The 12,026-nt window shown below is 41.6% G+C and overlaps 1 protein-coding gene across 4 annotated transcripts in view; it reads right to left on the minus strand.

The window, feature by feature from the left end:
* The window catches only part of SEMA5B (semaphorin 5B), a 272,778-nt gene that overhangs the window by 123,923 nt on the left and 136,829 nt on the right, over window positions 1-12,026 (minus strand). The gene's annotated exons all lie outside the window — the stretch shown is intronic.

Genomic DNA, 12,026 nt, shown 5'->3' on the forward strand with positions numbered 1-12,026 from the left:
ATGGTCCCAGATAAGAATGTAAAAATGCAAGTTGTCAGAATTAATGCCAAATGGCACATTTTCCTTCCCGAACTTCTTTCTTCCTGTTCAGAGGGAATGCATCTGCAACCAAGAATCAGGACATGGGTCTTTTTTCATTCAACACATTCAAGTCTACTGCTCAGACCACAGGCATCACTAAAATATTTTCAGCTTCACTCTAAAACTAACTCAGTACTTCAAGGTAAATGCTGCCCTAGGTCTACCCCATATTAGCTGAAGTTTACACATATGGACCCAATGAACTCCAGAGACTGCTTGTATTTGACCTTCTTCTGAAGGCTGATTTTTCCAGTGCTGACTCTTTAATTTGGCTGGAAACCTTCAATGCTGGGGCATGTTTACATTTGCAAAAGTATCTGTTTAAAAACAGTATGAAAAATTAAAAACCAAGGCTCTGGCTTTGCATGTCAGCAGCAGGAGACGGAAAACTAGGAACCACATGGCTTAGGGGCAAAATGTTCATCAAGGCCTCCTTTGTGCTTCTCTAATCACTTCCAGGGGATTAAAGATCCATGCTCTCACTTCCTCCACATGAAAACCAATGAACAAAAGTTTAATAGTTTCCAATACCATTCATCTCCAGATATCTGATTCAAAACCTCTAAAGCTCCGCAAGCCCCTCTACAGCTCAAGGTGGTTCAGGTATCCAGCTGCAAAGAAGACAAAGCTTTGAAAGAAATGTAAGTTTGCAGGCACAGCTGTGCTCAGCTATTATGCAAGGCTAAGACAAGGTGAAAAGAGGCCCTCTGCCATTTCAGAGGGTGGTCCCTGCAGCCTCTAGCACTCTGCTCTGCTCTGGCTTCCTGAGAGCACAGGGCTGGGACCGGAATTACTCAGCTACACAAAGGACAGCAAGCCAAATTGCAGGAGCTGGGTTTGAGGGCCTGATTCAGAAGCTCTTCAAATCATTGGCAGTTTTCCACTGAGCTTGATGGGTTTTGGATCAGCTTCTAAAGGTATTGTAAACCTGGTAATACTTGAGTCTTCACCTCCTCAAAATCAACTGCTCCCCACCTCACTCTTACTCTGTGTGTTTTGGAGGAAAGAAATATGTAAACACTGAGCTAAGGCTTCCCTGTCTGAAGGACAGCATTTACGGCTTCATTTTACTTAAGCCCACTTGTTGCTCCCATCCCCAGCAGGCTGTAACAGCTTTGTGCTTCCAGCACAATATCACACAAGAGCAGAGAGGTTAAATGCCCATGCCTTGAAACTGCAAAGCCATTGTAGGTACATGGAGTATGGCTACCCACAGTGCTATTCAAGAACAACACTTGCAAAATCATTCTCAGCCAGGATTTCCTATTTGAAGCAAAAGAAACTAACCTGAACAGGACCAAGGATTCTTTGTGTAAAATGAGGGTATACCGACATGCACACACTAACCATGCTCCTATCCTAGGACTGCAAAAGAAAGCTTCAAAGGGATCATAAAAAGACCTTAAGAGAGATAAATTCAGAGGGTCCCCATTCCAGAAAAGATAACCTGAATCCCATACCTTACGTAAGGCTCCTGTAAAACAGGCTGATTCAACAGTAAAAGTTTTTGCAATGAAGTAGAGCATACACAGCACTTTGGACCTGTCAGACTCAATGGCAATAAAGAAGTACCTGTTCTGCAGATACTCAGACCTACTTTTATGCAGTGCTAACTTGAGCACACATTGAGTGCTTCCCTTACTGCCTTCAGCATGGTTTCTTCTAAGTTCTCTTAACTCAGCTTATTAGTCCAGGACATGCTTAATTACTGTGTGTGAGTATTGCAGCACTCCTAGCAAGGCCCAGATGACAGCCATGACTTCTGTAACTTGTACAATATCCTTCCCTTTTGGTTGGCTTCAGCCCTGGCACAGGGCAGATTATGTATAGTAATTGGCAGATACTCCAGTTTGCAAGTACTCAGCCACTCAGTTTTATTTCAGACCACCCACTAGCCTGGAGGACTCTCAGTCTTGGATTTGAACCATGACCAAGAGATGCAAATCACTTTGCAAAATAAGGAAAGGCCTCAGGCTCCCTTCTTGGTATAGACTGATGAAATGTCCCCTTTTCAGAATCAGACTTACCATCTCAGACCATCCTCTGTTTCAATTATCCTCAGTATTCAGAGCATTTTCCATGAAGTTGACAGTTGCCTGCTAAGACTGAGGCCACAGTTTCCATTCTGTGTGGGCCCCTGACCAGACCCATCAGAGACAAGGCAAACAAGGCTGTGACCAAAGCTGAGAAGGCTAATGACTACCCAGCCTAGAAGTTGTAGAAGTTACAATGAAATTACAGCATTACCTTTATTGGACTGACAATGAATCATATTTTAATATCAGCTTCATTTCAAATTTTAGCTCTCAGTTGTAGGTCACACCACAGGTTAGTGCAACAGACTTTGGACATTACTTTTACTCCCACCCCATGCTGAGTTTTAAGAGTAGCCTCTGCAATGCAAAATCGCTCCACAATTTAGCAAATTTATCAGGGGAGGGAGAAATCTTTTGTTGCACAGGCAGAGCAAACAAATGTGTCAGCACTCAGAGCTCAACTTTACTTATTAGGCCAAAAATCTCAATCTGGCTTTACCCTAGAAGACCTCCTACACATTCATATCACCCTGCTGTCTTGTCTTCCCATCACCACCTCCGCCTCATTACTGATATTCTTTCTTTCTTTAACATGATCCGTTGAAATCTTTAATTGTACATTAAATATGTCCTCATCCCAACTGCTTCAATTTCCAGTGTCATGGTCTTCTCAAATCTCTGATCTCCACTCAAAGCTCTGAGGACTTAGAAGGCTGTTGACAGAATACATGCCCTCCTACAAAACAGGTCAAAGCAGCAGTTTCTTTCTCTCTCCCCTTAGTACCTAAACTGAACTCAGATGTTCTTCCAGCTGTCTCAGTTTCATGGTTTCATCCAGTTTACCCTTCTGACCCCATAATCACCTCTGCTCCCACTCCTGCTTTCTTTCCTAGCAGTCTTCACCGTCCAGCCATGTTTCTACCTCATTTCCTGCCCACTCAAACAATTTTTCCTGTCTTGACCAACTACAAAGCCCCTTCTCAGATGAAAGAACAATGAACTAACCCATGAGTGGCCTGTGAGTCACTGTGATAGCAGCTTGCTGTGAGCCATTCCTTTTCCATGAGATCTGAGAAGCAACAGTTGCTAATGTCCCTCTCCAAACTGTCCCAGAATATGTGGATAGGAGATGACTGGAAAAAGAAAGACTAAGACTTTTTCTCTTAGTAATAAGACTTTTTCTCTTAGTCTTGTAAAAGAAGGAACAGTACTATCCCTCAGCTACCAAGGAATAAAACAGGACAGAAGAAAAGACTCTGTTCTTTACCATTCTGAAGGAAAAAAAAAAAAGCCAAACCAAAGCTTTGCCTCCAAAGAGGCATAGCAATCACAGTAAACACAGTAACATTTAAAGACCTGGATGATTTTGTGCCTCTTCCCTTAATGCCTACAGCTCCTCTCTGAACGGATCTTGCTGAGCTTCTTCTACCCCAAGAAAGAAATGACAGCTGGAGATGCAGGCATGGTCCCAAGAGCTCAATAGCACTGACATAGGAGTTCTCTGTCTTGAGCAAATCATGAAACTATTTAATGTCTCAGTACTTCCAATTGTTAAATGGGTTTAGGGATACTGGCTGGTGCATCAAGGCCTAATTATCTGCAACGCACATGATGTACAGGAGGCACTAAGTATTGCTTATTGCATACCAAGCATTTTGACGCTCTGTTTCCTAAATTTTAATTGTTTCTTCAAAACAAATGTTGCTAAATTGTTTCAATATGGTGAAAAAAGAACTTAGTCCAAACCCAATTTTTGCAAAAGTACAATGATAACTGCTTATTTATTTACTTTTTTATTATTAATATGGAGCAGCTGGCAAAACACACCTATATATGAGGAAGAACCCAGGGATTCAATCCCAGATAAAGAAAACACTAAATAATAAACATGAACTAGTGCTCACTTCCAGTATGGGACAGTGTGCTGATAAGTTGACCTGGAGCCACCACAAGGAAGGATATTGAAGGACTGCAATTCACATTCCAAATATGGCACATTTCTACAGTATTCAGCAGTTCTGCTCCATCAGAGAGGTCAGTCTCAGCCCTCTGTGTTTCACTTGGGTTCCTATTTGCACATGGTGAAGAGTGGGCAGAAGTTCCATCCAGACCTGAAACAGGGGAAATCCAGAAGACTTCCAGGAGCCAGGAGACTTTCATTTGGCAGGTCCCCAGGCCTCGGGCTGGGGATTAAGAAAGAAGTCCTGTAACTTGAGAGAGGTTCTTCCCCCTTCAGCATGGTTCCTTATAGCTCAGACCCACCAAGACTGCAATCCCCAAGTAACATAAAATCACTCAGGTTGGAAAAGACCTCTAAGATCATCAACTCCAGACATTAATGCAGCACTGCCAAGTCCATCACTGAACCACATCCCTAAGGATCTACTCTTCTTTTAAATACCTCCAGGGAGTGACTCAAATACACCATTGCAGATGGTCCTTGGCCATGGCCAATAAAGAGCAAGAGGGGATGCCACAGTACTGCAAGACTGGTGGATATGGATGTGTGCCCACGAGACATAAGTTGTCTGTTTGCCCTGCCTGAGATTTACAGGACCAAAGCTGTGTGTCTACCTAGCATAGGACTTTATGGAAAGAATGGATTTGGCTTTCCTCAGCTGGCTGTCAGCTGGGGCAAACACAACCCTAACACTATCTCTCCTCCTCAACAACCTTGCCTGCAACCCCACACAGCACTGCACGGTGTCATGCGGCCACAGCCCTGTGCCCCACCACCAGCTTGTGAAATTTGGCTAACCAGTGCCACACACAGTCCCACCGTGAGCAAACCCAGAGACTTCTTGTTCTCCTGAGGATGTTGCACAGTGCTTAAGTATTGTGATCCATTGTTTACTGAGACAAGCCCCGCAGCTGTCACGCAATCTCCCTCACTGAGGGAGATAAAGTGAATGCTCATGCATCACTTGCAACTTCCTATGACATTCTGATCTGTATAATCCCTCTTTTCAGACAGGAAAGCAAGCTGCATCCTGGCTCCTACAACCACTGCAGTCTGATGGGGGAAAAAAACCAGCACCCCTTTGTCATCATTCAAGGATCCTTCAGTCTGTGTCCTCCACATCTGGGGGCAAACTGTCCTTACAGTTACATGTCTAGATCAGCCACTTGTGCCAGCAGAAGTGGTACAATATTCAGGACAACTGTTTTCACTAGTGAAAAGGTAGGAAAAGGCAGAGAAAGTAGGGCTAAACCCCCCTTGAATTTTTCCTGCAGGTAACCAGATCTGCCACAGAAGCAGAAGTGTCTGATTGTGATGAACATCTGAAGCAGAAGGTGATGCTCTTTGCTGGCTAACCAAAGACTGGAGATGCCCAGTTTAATGCACAGTTTGTGCTGTGTAGCTGCCAGGCTTACGAGGACTCCTGTGTTCTGCAGACAAAGCTCCCACCGTGAGGCAGTTACAGCAAGGAATGAGAGCACAGGCTGTAAATTCCCAAAACAGTTTTGAAAGTAGGCTGTTCTCATAAGGATCAGTGTTTTTAAACTGGAACTTGGCTAATAATAAACAACCCCACTGACTTAAAGAAAAGTATATATTCAGAACCTGATTGAGTTGAGACTGTTTGTGGGCTTTCCAGGGTGAACCCTGTATGATAAAACAAGAATATTTCTTGTGAGATTGCTCGTACTGGAGTGAACTTTATCAAAGCATAATGTCATCCTTGAATAGAAGGTTTTAGGAGAACGTGATATGTTAACACTCATCAGAAGCAGATGTGCTAAATAAATGAGGTCTGCTGTGCCACTGCTGTATCACAAACTTGTTCAGTTAGGGAACTATATTAAGTAAGATTTGAAATTGAAAATGAGGTCTCTCCAAGGGATGCCTTTGTTTGCACTGAACCACAGAAAAAGAAAATAAGCACTTCACTTTAGATTTCCACCCTGCTCCCTTTCTCTGATGTGTGCTCGAGATCCGAAAAAAGGCTGCCCATCTCAACATCCTAGATCCAACCACTGTGCCAAAGACAGGCTCATGCACATGCTGCCATTAGCCCCAGTTACACCAGTGGTACATCTGGAAAATATCAGTTATCTACTCTGTTGCTGAGATGAGTTTTCCATGGCCTTGGTCCGGTCCATGCATCATACGCTGGTGACCTGAGTACCTGTTCCTCCACGCTGTGAGTCCACCTCCCTCAGTCCTGCTGCTGAGGATGCCTTCCTCTCATCAACACCACCACTCATGGTCAGAGGCTGCTCCTTCACTTGAACTGTTGAACATCTTTAAAGTTTTACCTTCCCTCACTCCAATATGTAAGTTACTTGATCACTTTGCTTCCTGAAGCTTCACTGCAAAGTCTTCCTTTTCTCTCCTGCTTGTCGTGATTCATTCCATCTAAATCATTTTGTGAATGAAGGACATTCTTCCAACCCTCCTTTTCTTCCTGAAGTCCCAAGAAACAGCACACTGAGTAACTTTTTCAATCAAATCTCATTGCAATTATTTGTGAAGTGCCTTGTACACCATTAATGAGGAAGTCTCAAAGAACTAGCATCATTACTGTTAAAATTATTATTATGGAATGAAAAATATATTGAGAGCAGTTGGGTGTAATTTTCAGAAGTTTTGCCTGAGAACAATTATTTCCCTGACTACTGTATATTTATGGCTTTATCAGTCATAATTTTCAAACAAATTTTAAATCAAATCTAAAGAAGAAAGTTCTTGTTTTCAAAATTAAAAAGAAAATAAAATTGTTCCATTAAGGCTTGCTTAATGGAAACAAAATCCATACTGAAATGCACTGAAGGTAAAATATTCTGAAGCCCCCACAGGATGACACCAGTTTCCAGCCAAAACTCCATCATTAATTAGTGTTTGGACTCCTTGTATGGAGAACCAAGGGCAGCAAGGCTATGAGCTAGAAGACAATTCTCCCACAATGTACTGTGTCTTCCCTTTGATGCTTAGATAGATTCACCTCCAATACTTCACCCCACAGTCTTCATTCTTCATTAACTAAAACTTTGGTTTGGATTGTCAAAATCTCACTTGCTCAAGAAAAGTGTAAATCTTGACCAGAATTTCCTAAGGGACTTTCCCAGCCGGCCTTTGGAGTTGACGAATGCTAACATGCTTTTTTTCCCATCAATATACAGGAAAGGGAATAATATATTGGTGACCAATTCAACAATAGTGGGGGTGTTCGGTGAAATATCAAGAACTTTTTCAACAAATAAATCATACCTTATTATCCTCCAGCCCACAAAGTTAAAATAGCTTTTGCTTTCAATACAAGAAAACATTTAGCTGCTCCCTGCAGGTTTCAATGTTTGAAACTGGCCACATTTCAATAAAACATTGCTTAAATAAACAAAATATTGAGAAAATATATAGCAAGCAACATTCAAGTCACCTGAATCACATTTATCTGGTAGGAGGTAATAATTACAGACAGTCTGAAGTAAACCCCAGGTTTAAACACCCACAAACTAAATCATTTTGAAAACCTGAGGCAACAGACAGAGCAACTTGTCTGCATCTAGGAGGGACTGAGGAAAAGACAATGGATCAAATGCCACACATTGAGAACTCACACCACCCCACAATGATAAAGTCTGCAAAGCTGAGATTTGCAGTCCCCAGAAGATCTGAAACAATCTATTTAACCAAGTCCACCTCTGTCCTGTGCCTCAGCATGGGATCAGCTGAGGTGTTTTTATGAAGACAGGCTGCATAAAGCAGGGACAAATGATGTTCTTCCAGCTTACCCTAACTGCCAAGACCCAGGGGAAAAAGCCCTGAGAGACAGAACAGAAGAAAATTAAGGAAGTTATCATACTTTTCCTGAGCATACTGATTTGATGGATTAAATTAATGAGAAATAAATAATGGTAGAAACTGAAAGTGGAAACCTGTCTACAACTCATTTCCAGTGAAGTTGTGAACATCCAAATGATGCATGTAATACAGATGAGTTTGCAGACTTTTAAGCACTTCCTTGGTAAACAAGATGAAGCCAAGCACTCTGCAGCCATTACAAACATCAATGCACGTCCCTCATGGCTCTGGCTCTTGAAATAACAAACCCTGTAGTGTGGGCATGGAAGATGTTTCCGGTTTTCCCAAGAGGCACATTAGAAAGGAACTCCAAATGTCTTTCTTACCCACTCTCATAGCAAGACAAAGAGATACCAGTTCAAACAGATGGTTGGCTAGTGTGGATGAGATACAATAAGAACAACATAGAAAATATATAATTTCTCAGGAAATAAGGGAAAAATAGAAGTATTACTTGGATTCTTCTACAACAAGGATATTATCCAAATGACTTTAAGGAATAGCAAAGGTGCTTTATGTCCAAGAAAGAGCTGTGAACAATGAAGTATGCTGCTGGCAACCAGGACAGTATGACACAGGCACAGCCCAGCTGCAAATGCAAGCACTGATCTGTTGGCAGTAAGATCCATACAGAAAAGACGAGAAACATGAACATGATTGACAAGAACTAGAAACAAATTCTCGGGTGTTTGGCTTACCAGAGTGGACCACAGGGGAGCTGTGCTGGGATGACAAACTGTTTTGTGAAATGGGACTTGGATGCATGCATGTGTACGTGCATGTATAAATAAAAAGGGATGCACTAAGAATACACTTGACTTGTTTTACTAAATTCTCAACTCACTGAAAAACAAACAAGCATGCAAGATCCTTAATGATCCTTAATGCTACCCACTAAGAGTCAAATAGGTAGTAAGACACCAGAAACAGCCTCCTGGGAAGCAGAAGATCATTTTCTTATTGATCTAACAAGGGAAATCAAACTTTAACTGGATTTCCTATGAGCACAGTGTAGAACAATCTAATTATGAAAAGCCCAAACTGGGTACATTATTATTATGTACAATGAGCACCATTTATAAGCCCTGGGGAAATTGGGGCACCATTGTGTTAGTCTGGTACTGTGCAAACACACAGGATGGTGTTTGCAGCACAAAATTCCTGTCGTGTCCCTCAGGATCTCCATGCAGGCTGCAAGGATAAACCATTCAGATCATGGCTCCTCCCCAGCCCACATCTCTCCTGGCAGTGCAAACACTATCTTTAGCACTTAAAGTAAGTATATCTAGAACTAAAATTTATGTCCCTTGACTTGTCTAGACCATTTTCTCTATGCCACAAGTAATGGCACAAATAATTTGGGGAATGGAGTCTGTAAAGAAACAGGCATTTGTTCAGGTCTGAACACAGCTAAAGTAAAAGCATTTTGCATGCATAGTCTCCTTTCTGCTTAAATGAGTAGGACGTACTGGATGCTATCTTTCTTACCCACTCATAGCAAGACAAAGAGATACCAGTTCAAACAGATGGTCGGCTAGTGTGGATGAGATACAATAAGAACATAAAAAATACGTAATTTCTCAGGAAATAAGGGAAAAATAGACAGAAGTTTTACTTGGATTCTTCTACAACAAGGATATTATCCAGTCAACTGGATGTTAAGAATATCCTCTAGGGGTAAAGAACAATAAAAAGAGACTGAGCACAAGTAAAGTGGGAACTGAAGACTAGAGAACACAAAACATGCAATGGCATCCCATTTGTCTGGTGATGGGAAGCCTGGTTAGCAAAGCTGTGAAAAAGATCCCCTTTATTAATTTATTATTCAACCCCTTTATTACAAAAACTGTTTTGTTAACCTATTCATTCTGGCAGTAAATTAATGTACCCTGTATGACTGAACGGTCAGAGGCCTTATTATTATTATGGCCCATCCACTGAAAATTGCTGGTGTAACATAATCCTTTGCCCTGGCAGCAGGAGCATCAGAAGGGCTCTGCTGGGGTCACTCTTTCAGTCATTACACACTCCTGTTGTGTACCAGGTTGTGATTCACGAGTCGATGCATTTGGAGACCCACAGAAAGCCCACGAGCCACACTGTTAAGCAGAGACATCCTCAGAGCAACCTGGGAACACCACATAATATTTAGATTCCCCTACTTGTCTACCCTTGCAGCCTAAACTTGTGTGTGCCAGCATCAGAACAAGGTATAGCTTTAAGAGAAACCAGATTATGAATAGAGATGTGGTTTTGGACATGTGAGCCCTCTTCCCCAGACCTTAAAAGCTATGTGCAGTGGAAAAAAGGTGCCTTTAATTTAATTCCTGTGTATTTTCCAGCCGAGCTTCGCAGCAGAAAATACAAGATTAAACTGTATCATGAACAATCACAAGGAAACAGGTGCTGTGAAAAAAAACAATAACTCTGAATCTAACTTGGGTTTAAGAAACTCAAATGATAATCTGGGTCATTTTCTTGACGCATCTGCAATTTCAATCTTTCTTTCTTTTGCACAATTGTCAGGTTCTAATTAACTCACCGGTTTTTGCCCTCTGTCATTGAAGAGAGGAAAGGAACAAGAGCAGTGAAAGGGGAGGACAGCTTTTTTTTTTCCTGTGAAATGTTCATGCCTGATTAAAACAAAGTAAACTGGCAGGTTATGAGTGTGTTTACACAGCCATTGATTCTGCAGAGTAGAACTCATACTGAGTGCCAAGAAATGCCCACCAATTCCTCAACTTAAGGAATTGGGGCTTTTAAGATTTCCTGCAGAATGATGTACCTCACTGCTGGATTGCACAGACAGATCTTCTGTAAATTCAAAGTTTGGTGCTCCTGGTTAATAGAGAGAGCAACACTTTTTCTCTTTTCTGTACCTATAACATTCTCATTATTGTATTATCTACTGAACTGAATTTCACCATGTTTAAACAGCAAGGGCTTCTCTTTTTGGCCCTCCCCAGTTAAAACAGATGGTTAGGTTTATTTAGCAATTAAAATCAAGGTTTATTTACTGGAGCACGGTTAGAACCGGTGTCGGTGTCGTATCATGTAGGCTTAAAGATTCTGCTAATTTATTTTAATCCATTTAAACCCTTAAGGCATAGATAATGGAAAGCAGACACAAAATCTCTTAAACTTTCCAAATTAAGACACAAGAGCTTCCTCCTCTGTGAAGAATAGTAAAGCTCTCTAGAAGAACCCTGAAAGGTCAGCAAGAAAGCCTTTGACTACCTTCTTCCTGGAAACCCTATCTCAAAGGTCACAAAACCACAATTAAATTGCCTTTAGTAAAGAACCTAACTAGAGACACATTGCAAGATACTCAATTGCCTTTAGCAAAGAATGTAACTGGAGATGCATTGTAAAGCCTTAAATGGGAACCAAAATCGATATTTCAACATTTAGGAGGAAACCATTTTTAGCAAGGAGACTCAGCAGCTGCTGATGCTGGCACACTGAGTTTAACACACTAGTCTGGAATGAATTTTCAAATAATAATAGTGGTACCAATATAAAAATCTACTTCTTGTGTGGATAAGTGCACAGATTATCCAGACAACAATTGAGGAGTACATGCCATGTACCTTCACGGAAAATCTGACTGGGATAAGGACAAGAGAAGTCCCACGCTTCAAAAGAACAGTAAAAGAATTGGCCATTACAACACAAAGGCCCCCCTCTCACATTCAAGTTAAATGCCCAGATGAACGCCAGAAAAACTACTAGCACAGGTGGCAAATACATAACAAAACCAAACCAAACCAGGAATGCTCCAAACAAAAGGGCAGCCACTCCCTGCAATTTTAAATCAACTTACTTATCTTGCACTCAAGCGTGTCCAAACTCTCTATCACATTTCACTTATTAAGTGTCTGGCTCCAGCAAGCCAGGTGCGGCATTACGGAATCCAGTTAGAGAAAAGGAAACAAACACAGTTTCAGCGTGGCACAAGATTACAGGGAGCCTGTAGCAGAGTAGAAAATGGAGATTCTTCGACCAGTAGTTCCAAAACTGCCTGAATTGACTGCTGTGAAACCTCAGAAATAAAACACTGTAAAGCAACAAAGGGAAAACAATTCGTCAGGCCACTTCCCCTG

This window comes from Aphelocoma coerulescens, chromosome 7 (assembly GCF_041296385.1).
Source record: "Aphelocoma coerulescens isolate FSJ_1873_10779 chromosome 7, UR_Acoe_1.0, whole genome shotgun sequence".
Taxonomy (NCBI): Eukaryota; Metazoa; Chordata; class Aves; order Passeriformes; family Corvidae; genus Aphelocoma; species Aphelocoma coerulescens.